The 12,490-nt window shown below is 34.1% G+C and overlaps 1 protein-coding gene across 3 annotated transcripts in view; it reads right to left on the reverse strand.

Moving 5' to 3' along the window:
• The window catches only part of spg (dedicator of cytokinesis spg), a 228,643-nt gene that overhangs the window by 103,175 nt on the left and 112,978 nt on the right, over positions 1 to 12,490 (reverse strand). The window lies entirely within an intron of this gene.

The raw sequence follows: 12,490 nt of genomic DNA on the forward strand, positions 1-12,490 counted from the left end.
GTAAATGGAACATAGAAAAGGAAGACACATTTTGTGAGTTTTTTTTTAATAACATAACAAAAAAAAAAATTGTTATGTATGGATTATTTAGGATTCTCTCCGGTTATAGTCATCAGCGGATACGCCATCATACAATCCGATAATATCTCTATTTAAACTATTTTAGAATTTTTAAATAAAAATTCAAAAAGACTGTCTAATTGATAGAAAAATTGGTAGTTGTTTCTCAAGCATTTCTTTTTAAGCACATCCCAGGATCCTCTATCCCACTTTCCATGAAGTTCTTTTTTGGCCGTTTTAAGTGAAAATTTATATTTTGGACAATTAAATCGTCGTAGGCGTGTTTTTTGAGAATGGTCTTTCAAATTACCAGAATTGTCAGTTGAATTTGTCTACGCAAAATAACAAAATAAAACCAATGCATAAAAAAAAAACTTTTGGAAAAATATTTCATAAAGAGATTTCAACCTGTATTCTTTCATAATAATAAAGAAAATCTCGAGAAGTAGTTAGAATATTTTTCTTTAGGGTAAAATTTTGTCAAAATTTTCTTTGTACAGAAAATTTTGTTAAAATTTTACTTCTATCGAAGATGTTGTCAAAATTTTATTCTATAGAATATTTTGTTAAATTTTAATATCTATAGAAAATTTAGTCAAAATTTTATTTCTATAGAAAATTTGGTCAAAATGTTATTTCTATAGAAATTTTTATCAATTTTTTTCTGTAGAAAATTTTGTCTAAATTTGTATTTCTATGGAAAATTTATATTCCCCTATTCTTCCATCAACATTATACCATATTTCATCAAAATCGGTTAATAATAGCGACCCGAATGCTGCGAACAACAAATACATGGTCAGATGGATAGACGCCAAGAGCTAAACCGAGTTTTATGGGGCTTAAAATCAATATTTCTAGTACAGAGAAAAAAATATTACCAAAATATTTCCAATTAAAAAGTTAATTGAAGTTGAATTTTTTTTTTCAATTTTTAAATTAATTGATACACTTAACATTTTAATCAAGATAGAAATATTACGTTAATTAAGTCAATGATTGAAAATTTTAAAATTTTTAATTAAAAAATTAATTGATAAATTAACTTTATAATCAAATTCGAAAGACTAAGTCAGTTAAAAAAAAAAGTGATGAACCTTTTTTTTTTTAATTTTTAATTAAAAATGTATTTCAAACAATCAATTGTTAATCCAAATAAAAACACTAAGCCAATTCAAAAAGTAATTGAAAATAGGATTAAGGGATTGTAGCTATATGAGAAGATGATGCACAGTGGTGGTGAAGAAATGATTCAACTTGGGAGAAATGATTCTCGTATGTAATTTCCATAAGAAATTAGTATATAAGACCCAAATTAAATCATCTCATCCAGCCAGATCTTACTAGACACTATGGTAATGTGGATTAGCCAACACTGAAACATATGTATAGTCAGGCTTGTAAGATGGGTATCTGGCATTTTTTTTTCAATGTCATAATAATACCAATTCCTTAATCTTCATGTCCAATTAGCTCGCATTTAAAAATTGTAATTAATGTAAAGTTACCTTTTTAATTAATACATTAATTGAGTTTTGCAATCAATCAAATTTTTAATTGAATAAATTAAAAAATTAATTGAAATTTGCTAATGAAATCAAATATTTTTTAATCAGGAATTTTTCTATGACCAATTTAAACTGTGATTGATACTATTATTTTCGTGATTGAAGACATTTCAATTAAAAAATTAATTGGATCAATTAATTTCGTTATTGAATCAGAAAAAAAAAATTTTGTGTGTAGGTACATTTTTTGGCATATACCCCGACCACTATGTGATTTATGGTGCTGTACTAATACTTACAGAGAAAAAAATTTCACGAAAATGTTTTCAATTAAAGTCTTAATTGAGTTAAAAAAAATCAATTTGATTTTAATTTAATTGATTCAAAAAATTGTTTAATTGAAACAAAAATCAATCACAAAAATTAATAGTATCAATAATTTTTTTAATTAAGTTTCAATTAATTTTTTAATAGATACTATCATTTCTGCACACAAAAATTTTTTTCCTGATTCAATCACGAAATTAATTGATCCAATTATTTTTTAAATTGAAATGTCTTCAATCACAGAAATTATAGTATCAATTAAAAAATTAATTGGAGGTCAATTAAAAAATTAATTGATCCAATTAAAAAGTTAATTGATACTATTAATTTTTGTGTGTTGAGTTTTGTTTCAATTAAAAAATTTTTTCAATCAATTAAATTTTTAATTGAATATTTTTTAAAATTCATTTAAAATTTTAATTGGAACAATTTTCCTGAAATTTTTTTCTGTGTGTGATTGAAGACATTTCAATTAAAAACTTAATTGGATCAATTAATTTCGTGATTGAATCAGATTTTTTTTTTTGGCTGTATGTGTGAAAAAATTAGCCTAAACAAATAAAATAAATTTTGATGGTATAATGGAAAGGAAAAAATTTTGTCCAAAATAGTTTGCAAGAAAGTTAATTCGGATTTCCACATCCTCGTCAGTTCCCTTCATTGCATGATCTACTCATTTTAATTATTAAACTATAATGGTAAAGCTTTCTTCTAAAGGGTGATTCTTTTGAGGTTAGGATTTTCATGCATTAGTATTTGACAGATCACGTGGGATTTCAGACATGGTGTCAAAGAGAAAGATGCTCAGTATGCTTTGACATTTCATCATGAATAGACTTACGATCTGCCACAACGTCGAATTTTCAGTGAATGGGCCCTAGAAAAGTTGGCAGAAAATCCGCTTTTTTATCGACAAATTTTGTTCAGCGATGAGGCTCATTTCTGGTTGAATGGCTACGTAAATAAGCAAAATTGCCGCATTTGGAGTGAAGAGCAACCAGAAGCCGTTCAAGAACTGCCCATGCATCCCGAAAAATGCACTGTTTGGTGTAGTTTGTACGCTGGTGGAATCATTGGACCGTATTTTTTCAAAGATGCTGTTGGACGCAACGTTACGGTGAATGGCGATCGCTATCGTTCGATGCTAACAAACTTTTTGTTGCCAAAAATGGAAGAACTGAACTTGGTTGACATGTGGTTTCAACAAGATGGCGCTACATGCCACACAGCTCGCGATTCTATGGCCATTTTGAGGGAAAACTTCGGAGAACAATTCATCTCAAGAAATGGACCGGTAAGTTGGCCACCAAGATCATGCGATTTGACGCCTTTAGACTATTTTTTGTGGGGCTACGTCAAGTCTAAAGTCTACAGAAATAAGCCAGCAACTATTCCAGCTTTGGAAGACAACATTTCCGAAGAAATTCGGGCTATTCCGGCCGAAATGCTCGAAAAAGTTGCCCAAAATTGGACTTTCCGAATGGACCACCTAAGACGCAGCCGCGGTCAACACTTAAATGAAATTATCTTCAAAAAGTAAATGTCATGGACCAATCTAACGTTTCAAATAAAGAACCGATGAGATTTTGCAAATTGTATGCGTTTTTTAAAAAAAAAAGTTATCAAGCTCTTAACAAATCACCCTTTATTTGCTGCAGAGATAAAAAATTACATATTTTTATTACCAAAAAATTATTTGTTTGTAGTTAAATTTTATTATTTTTTCGAAATTTTCCACAGCTTAATGAAATCTTTCTTTTTCTAAGTATGTCCCAAATATTTTTTGAACTAAACGTGGGTATAAAGTTCAAAGACCGTATCTATAAGTTCAATATGAACTACAGCAACAGAAACATTTCGTACGATTTTAAAATGTGTTGTACAATTCAATTTTCGCACGACCTATAAAATAGGTCACATTTTTCATTTTCCCCAGTACACAACTCCCATAAATCGATATACTAAATTTGAAAACAAAAGGACTGAAAAAAACAAAACAATGAAGGAAGGCAACGTAAGGCTATAGAATGTCATCACATGATTTGTGGAGAATATTGTTCTCATATGCTATAAAGATATATACAACATCCCATATTAAATTCACCAATCCCCTGATCATTCAATTACAATAAAGAGGATAATAAAGCAATGAAATTTATCTGGAAATTAAAATAAGAACTTCATTAACGCAATATTCCAAGTTAATGATATTGACTTTGCCCTTCTCGTTTTGCATTTCATTGTTTGCCTATTCAATACGACCACAATACAACAGTATCCCGAGAAGAACCACAAACAGCAAATGTATAAGTTTTTACTATTTAAAAAAAATATATGAAAATAAAACAAACGAGGTCAAAAATGATATACTCATCATCGTCACGAGTAGTCTTCGCTACCCTTTCCCTTCTATGCAAACGACAAAAGCTTGAAAGCCACGTATACGTATATACGATAATTTGCTCTTTTCTATATAAAAATATCTTCAATATGTGGTCCTTGTACAACATAATAAATATTTAATCTATTAATATTACTTTGTTTGGTACTTTAAGAATACTTAAACTTCCAACTTGGATGAGATAACAACACCCGGGAAAAGATGGAAGTATCATCTGCATCATCGTCATCTCGAACGTATGGAGGAACACAATGTGGAAATGTGGAAAGAATTGAGTGAGATATTAAAAGTGTTTTGTGAAGTTACCCCCTCTAAAGTAGAGTTTGAAGTAGTTATGGCACACACCATCCATCCATTCAGCCAGTCAGCCAGCCCTTTCCATACAAAGTTTGTTACCGGGAACATTTCATAGCTGTTGTTGGCAAATATTCGAGTATAACATATAGAGTAAAAAAGAAGTGCCCCTCTGAAAATTACCAATATAAGTGCCAATCAATGGAGACGGTGGAGTATGTATGTTATTGTTCTTTTTGTTTCTTTGGGGATGTGATAGGTTTCCTCAGCTATTGTTCTGTGCCCGTGTTGAGAGTATGAAGAAGTTCACAAACAAAGAACCATCAACCGTGAAGTTATGAAATAATAGATGATGAAGAACAAAAAGTGCAGTAGCATAAAGGACTTCATATTTTCAAGTGTCATTAAAATTGAGTTTGGGGATCAAATAATATCAAATTAATACACATATTTGGAAAATAAGCATCAGACAAGGATGTGTCGTGAACACGGTTGCCACAGTTGGTAGAATTCTACCAAAAATGGTAGTTTTTTTTGTAGAAATAAAATTATGACAAAATTTTATATTAACAAAAAAAAAAATGTTGAAAAAATTTTCCATAGAAATACAATTTTGTCATCATTTGTGGTAGTTTTTGGTAAAACTTCCTACAAATTTTGGTGCATTAGTTTTGGGCTCGAGTGGCAACTTTTGTCGTGAAGCGTAGAGGAGAACATTCTTTAGAGGAAGAGGTGGGAAATATTAATCTTTAAAAAACTAATTTACTGTAGAATAAATACCCAGAGCAAACACTGAGTAAGTAGTTGAGGTAACAAAACATTTGACATACCCCCATTAACATTTGAGCCATACCTCCAGCAATCCTGCATGTTTGAGAATAATGACTTTTCATCGCCGAACGTGGAAGCATGCAAAAACGCAACCACGCAGACTTCAATTTATTAGTAAACACGACTTTAATACGGTTATGTGAAATTCAAAAACGAATTCTGTACAAATTCTTATATTGTCAAAAACTAAATATTTTACGGAGGTTTACGACGCTGCAGGCATTGTGCGAATCTATACGGTAGACATTTGTTGTTTTTGTAGAAGAGAAATTTTCGTCCTCTTGTTTTCTTAATACTCTCTGATAAATATTACGCTTACAATATATTTCACGCCAGGGATGTAAAAGTTGGTACAATTGTACTAAATTTGGTACATGTCACTTCCCAAAAGTACAGTTGTTCTACAATGACCTTTTTATTCCGTTTGTATCACGTCGAAATATCTATTTCCGACTATATAAAGTATATATATTCTTGATCAGGGAGAAATTCTAAGACGATATAAGCATGTCCGTCTGTCTGTCGTCCTGAAATTTGGCACAGATTCGTCTTTTGTTTGCAGGCAGGTCAAGTTCGAAGATGGTTCGATATCGGTCCAAGTTTTGATATAGTCCACATATAAACCGACCTCCCGATTTGGGGTCTTGGACTTATAAAAACTGTAGTTTTTATCCAATTTGCCTGAAATTGGAAATCTAGAGGTATTTTAGGACCATAAAAAGTGTACCGAAAATGGTGCCTATCGGTCCATGTTTTGGTATAGCCCCCGTATGGACCGATTTCCTGATTTTGCTTCTTGGGCTTCTAGAATCCGTAGTTTTTACCCATTTTGCCTCAAATCGGAAATCTAGAGGTATTCTAGGACCTTAAAGAGGTATGCCGAAAATGGAGAGTATCGGTCCATGTTTTGATATAGCCCCCATATAGACCGATCTCCCGATTTTACTTTTGGGCTTCTAGAATCCGTAGTTTTTACCCAATTTGCCTGAAATTGGAAATATAGAGGTATTCTAGCAAAGTAAAGAGATGTGCCGAAAATAGTGATTATCGGACCATGTTTCGATACAGCCCACATATATAACGAGCTCCAGATTTACTTCTTGGCTTTCTAGAATCCGTAGTTTTTATCCAATTTGCCTGAAATTGGAAATCTAGAGGTATTGTAGGACCATAAAGAGGTGTGCCGAATATATTGAGTATCGGTACAGTTTTTGATATAGCCCCCTAATAAACCGGCCCTCCGATTTGGGGTCTAGATTCTAGAACTACAATTAAATGTGTTGAATATTGTGTGTACCTTCCATGTTTTGGTATAGCCCCCATTACACCGAACTCCCTATTTAACTCCTAGGGTTTCTAGAAATTGTAGTTTTTATCCGATTTGCCACAAATTGAAATTATACTGGCATTTTAGACCCATAACAAAGTGTATACACGCAGAGAAGGAATATGATCACCTCAAACATGTTTCAAGAGCAAAATGTTATTTTTGTATGGTGACCAGGTAACATGTTTGTCACTAAAATGTTATTTTCTCGTCAAATATAAGCTGCTTGCCGAAATCAGATACATGATTTCCGAGAAAATAACATGGTTGCGAAAACCATGTTACATGGTCACCACCCAAAAATAACATTTTGCTCTTAAAACATGTTTGAGGTGATCATATTCCTTCTCTGTGTGTATGATTTAGTTGTATCGGTCCATTTGGTAAGGCCTCCATATAGACCGATTTCACTTATTGAGGGTAGAAGGCGCACTGATCATGAAAATTGCCGGAAACTGAATGCAAAATTTCCAGATTTTACCTCTCGTAATCATTAAAATAATTGGGATGAAAATCTACAGATTTTAGATTTCAAATCAAGGCGTTATTTCATCATTTTCTTGCACACTTACAAGAGATGTGTATGATTCCTCTAAAACTCAAACAAAAAATGGTTCTTATAAATTCGGAATCTGATCTAGTCATCGTAGGTAAAATCTTTACAGTTATCTGTGGGAAGTGTACTGGTTGAACTGATCTGCTTGGGAAAAATATCTGTCATTCCTCAAGGTCTTCAAAATAGTGGTTTACAAATGTAATTGCATCTTCATTTGAGGTAAAACGCTTGCCAGCAAGGAATTTTTTAGATTTGGGAACAAGTAAATGTCACTGGGAGCTAAATCAGGAGAATAAGGTCGGTGGTCAAGCAACTCGTACTTTATTTCGTTGATTTTAGCCATTGTCAAAACACTCTTGTGAGCTGGTGCGTTGTCTTGATGAAAAATTATTTTTTTTTTTGTGTTGTAAGCCAGGACGTTTTTCTCGAATTTGTACATTTAATTGATCCAAAAGGTTGCAATAGTACTCTGAATTTATTGTTTTGCCCTTTTGGAGGTAGTCAATCAATAAAATACCTTTGAAGTCCCAAAAAACCGTTGCCATAACCTTACCAGCCGATTGATTTTTTTTGCCTTCTTTGGGGCACTCACTTCCTCCAGCTTCAGTCCATTGTTTGGATTGCTTTTTTTGTCTCTGGAGTATAGTGGTGGATCCATGTCTCATCAACAGTTATGAAACGACGCTTAAAATCCATTTTATTTCGCTTAAAACGATCCAAACAAATGTGGCATCCATCTTGTAGAAAGCTTTTTCATCTGTAGTTCTACAAGCAAATTTAAATGGACTCGTTCATTTGAGATGCCCATGATATTAGCAATTTCACGCACTTTTATTCGTCGATCATTCAATACCATATCATGCACTTTGGCTACAATTTCTGTTGTTTTTGCTATTTTTGGACGTCCACTACGTGGTTCATCTTCAATGATTGTACGACCACGTTTAAATTCAGTAACTCAATTTTGTACTGTTGCATATGAAGGAGCACTTTCACCTAACGCATTCACGATATCATTATGAATTTCTTGTCCCGATAAACCTGTTTTATGTAAAAATTAATGACAGCACGCATTTCTAATTTTTCCATTGTAAAAAAATTGCGGATGCGTCTTTTTTGAACACCAGTTTATATATGAAGGAATTGCCAGATCGAAACAAAATTTAACATGTGTTCATAAGATGAGAGTTTCAGAGATGAGAGTTTCCAAAACACTTAACTTTTTTCTGTTTATACCGCGCTTTTTGTGCTAGGCTAAGAAGTTTCCGAACTGCCCTCGTATATTTAGGATTTTGTGAGGTATTTTAGTCTTGGTACTGAAGTCATGTCGAAACTTCTGCTAGATCTTGGACAACTCCTGAGTGAAAAATTGTTTTCTATCAAAATTTTGCCCCCAAAATTACAATGACTATATGACTTAATATATTCATACGAAAATATGATTTCCCTCGAATTCAATACTTCTTCTCTCATGTCAAACCATGTTATAGCCAAATCTGAGCGAAGTGTCAGCCAGAACGAGGTACTCTGTTTGTGAAGTTCTCAAACTTATTCTCAACAAGTATATACGGCCGTAAGTTCGGCCAGGCCTAATAAAGGGTGATTCTTTTGAGGTTAGGATTTTCATGCATTAGTATTTGACAGATCACGTGGGATTTCAGACATGGTGTCAAAGAGAAAGATGCTCAGTATGCTTTGACATTTCATCATGAATAGACTTACTAACGAGCAACGCTTGCAAATTATTGAATTTTATTACCAAAATCAGTGTTCGGTTCGAAATGTGTTTCGCGCTTTACGTCCGATTTATGGTCTACATAATCGACCAAGTGAGCAAACAATTAATGCGATTGTGACCAAGTTTCGCACTCAGTTTACTTTATTGGACATTAAACCAACCACACGAATGCGTACAGTGCGTACAGAAGAGAATATTGCGTCTGTTTCTGAGAGTGTTGCTGAAGACCGTGAAATGTCGATTCGTCGCCGTTCGCAGCAATTGGGTTTGTGTTATTCGACCACATGGAAGATTTTACGCAAAGATCTTGGTGTAAAACCGTATAAAATACAGCTCGTGCAAGAACTGAAGCCGAACGATCTGCCACAACGTCGAATTTTCAGTGAATGGGCCCTAGAAAAGTTGGCAGAAAATCCGCTTTTTTATCGACAAATTTTGTTCAGCGATGAGGCTCATTTCTGGTTGAATGGCTACGTAAATAAGCAAAATTGCCGCATTTGGAGTGAAGAGCAACCAGAAGCCGTTCAAGAACTGCCCATGCATCCCGAAAAATGCACTGTTTGGTGTGGTTTGTACGCTGGTGGAATCATTGGACCGTATTTTTTCAAAGATGCTGTTGGACGCAACGTTACGGTGAATGGCGATCGCTATCGTTCGATGCTAACAAACTTTTTGTTGCCAAAAATGGAAGAACTGAACTTGGTTGACATGTGGTTTCAACAAGATGGCGCTACATGCCACACAGCTCGCGATTCTATGGCCATTTTGAGGGAAAACTTCGGAGAACAATTCATCTCAAGAAATGGACCGGTAAGTTGGCCACCAAGATCATGCGATTTGACGCCTTTAGACTATTTTTTGTGGGGCTACGTCAAGTCTAAAGTCTACAGAAATAAGCCAGCAACTATTCCAGCTTTGGAAGACAACATTTCCGAAGAAATTCGGGCTATTCCGGCCGAAATGCTCGAAAAAGTTGCCCAAAATTGGACTTTCCGAATGGACCACCTAAGACGCAGCCGCGGTCAACATTTAAATGAAATTATCTTCAAAAAGTAAATGATGACGGATGAAATTTGCTCCTCCAAGAGGCTCCAAAACCAAATCTCGGGATCGGTTTATATGGGGCTATATATGATTATGGACTGATATGGACCACTTTTGGCATAGTTGTTAAATATCATATACGATCACCACGTACCAAATTTCAAGCAGATCGAATGAATTTTGCTTCTCCAAAAGGCACCGGAGGTCAAATCTGGGGATCGGTTTATATGGGAGCTATATATAATTATGGGCTGATAGGAACCAATTCCTGCATGGTTGTTGGATACCATATACTAACATCACGTACCAAATTTCAACCGAATGGGAAGAATTTTGCTCTTCCAAGGGGCTCTGGAGGTCAAATCTGGGGATCGGTTTATATGGGGCCTATATATAATTATGGACCGATTTCGACCAATTTTTGCATAGTTGTTAGAGACCATATACTAACATCATGTACCAAATTTCAGCCGGATCGGATGAAATTTGCTTCTCTTAGAGCAATCGCTAGCCAAATAGGGGGATTGGTTTATATGGGGGCTGTATATAATTATGGACCGATATGGACCAATTTTTGCATGGTTGTTAGAGACCATATACTAACACCATGTACCAAATTTCAGCCGGATCGGATGAAATTTGCTTCTCTTAGAGGCCTCGCAAGCCAAATAGGGGATCGGTTTATATGGGGGCTATACGTAAAAGTGGCCCATTTGCAATACCGTCCGACCTACATCAATAACAACTACTTGTGCCATGTTTCAAGTCGATAGCTTGTTTCGTTCGGAAGTTAGAGTGATTTCAACAGACGGACGGACGGACGGACATGCTCAGATCGACTCAGAATTTCACCACGACCCAGAATATATATACTTTATGGGGCCTTAGAGCAATAGTTCGATGTGTTACAAACGGAATGACAAAGTTATTATACCCCCCATCCTATATTATTAGTAAATATAATTCTACGACTGGTTTTTGGTTTCGGTCAGTTTCACAGAAAAACTTCACGAAAACTGTTCCAATTAATGTATTCATTGAGTTTTTCAATTAAAAATTTAATTGATTCAACAAATTAATTAATTAATTGAAACAAAAATCAATCACAATAATTAATAGTGATTGAAGACATTTCAATTAAAAATTAATTGGATCCATTAATTTCATGAGGGATTGATTGAAGACATTTCAATTAAAAATTAATTGGATCCATTAATTTCATGACGGAAGCCAAAAAATATTTTTTGTGTGTTCCTTTCCTTTTACAAGCTGATTAATACTTTTACCGTTACTATATTCGAATCTATTATTTTTAAAATTTGATACAATTTGAACCCAGAAAGTCCACTTTTAAAATTTAAGTTTTAATTACGCTCAAGATAAAATTTACATTCACCATAAAATTAACGCTCACAGATAAATTCACAGAAACTAATATGCATGAAATTGACATTGTGGTTATTCGCGAGGTTTTACGTGGTCACGAGAATTGCAGTGAGCCACTTGAATTGTCACGACAACATTAATGAGCATGCGTGCGGCTTTTCATTTCGAGTGTGTGAATTTCTGCCATATATTTCATGTGTGTGGGTGGGCGAGTGAAATGTCACTTACGTGTACACGCCAATTCGCGGGACAAGTGAATTGTCATAGTAAGATAATTGTTAAAAGTCACATGAATGTTATGAGCGTCGGTGTTTAAAATTTTTCCGTGCATGAACATGTCTGAGCACGCGTTTTCTCTGCGAGAGGGCCATGAGTGTGAATTTTTATCACACATATCAAGCGTGAGTAAAACTTCTTTCTTGACTGTGACGAGAAAACAACATTTTTGCTACAAACGTATTTCATGTTGACCGTCCAAAAATAACATCTTACTCTTAAAACAAGCTTGGGGTGATCATATTCCTCCTCTGGGTGTACATTTAATTTAATTTTTAATTGTTTGTATTTTCTTTGGTGGTTTTACTCAATGACCTAGTAAACGATATCAGTTACACCTAGAGCTTAAAGCAAACATTAGCTGTGACTCATTGAACAATCAAACAGCATAACTTCCCACCATTGTAAGCAGTACAACCTTAGCTTATTAACTCTATGATGCACTTTTCTAATATCCCACGTATGAAACTTTAATAAACGCTAAATTTACACAAACAACATAATGATTCTAATGAAACTACATTCAAGATCAACATAGTACAAACAAAACCTAGTTTTAAGGAATCGTGTGTCACTAAATGGGCTTACAGAAATTACTGCAACAGTTGGTTTAAAATTTCGTTTCGACGAGAACAACATTATTTTTCTCCGTGTAGACTACCAGAAAGAAAGGGTAAAGATGATGATGCCATGCCAAAGAGAATTCAATTCATTTCAAGTGCAGTGAGGCATATAAACGATT

The sequence above is a fragment of the Haematobia irritans genome, chromosome 1, assembly GCF_050003625.1.
Source record: "Haematobia irritans isolate KBUSLIRL chromosome 1, ASM5000362v1, whole genome shotgun sequence".
NCBI classification, from domain to species: Eukaryota; Metazoa; Arthropoda; class Insecta; order Diptera; family Muscidae; genus Haematobia; species Haematobia irritans.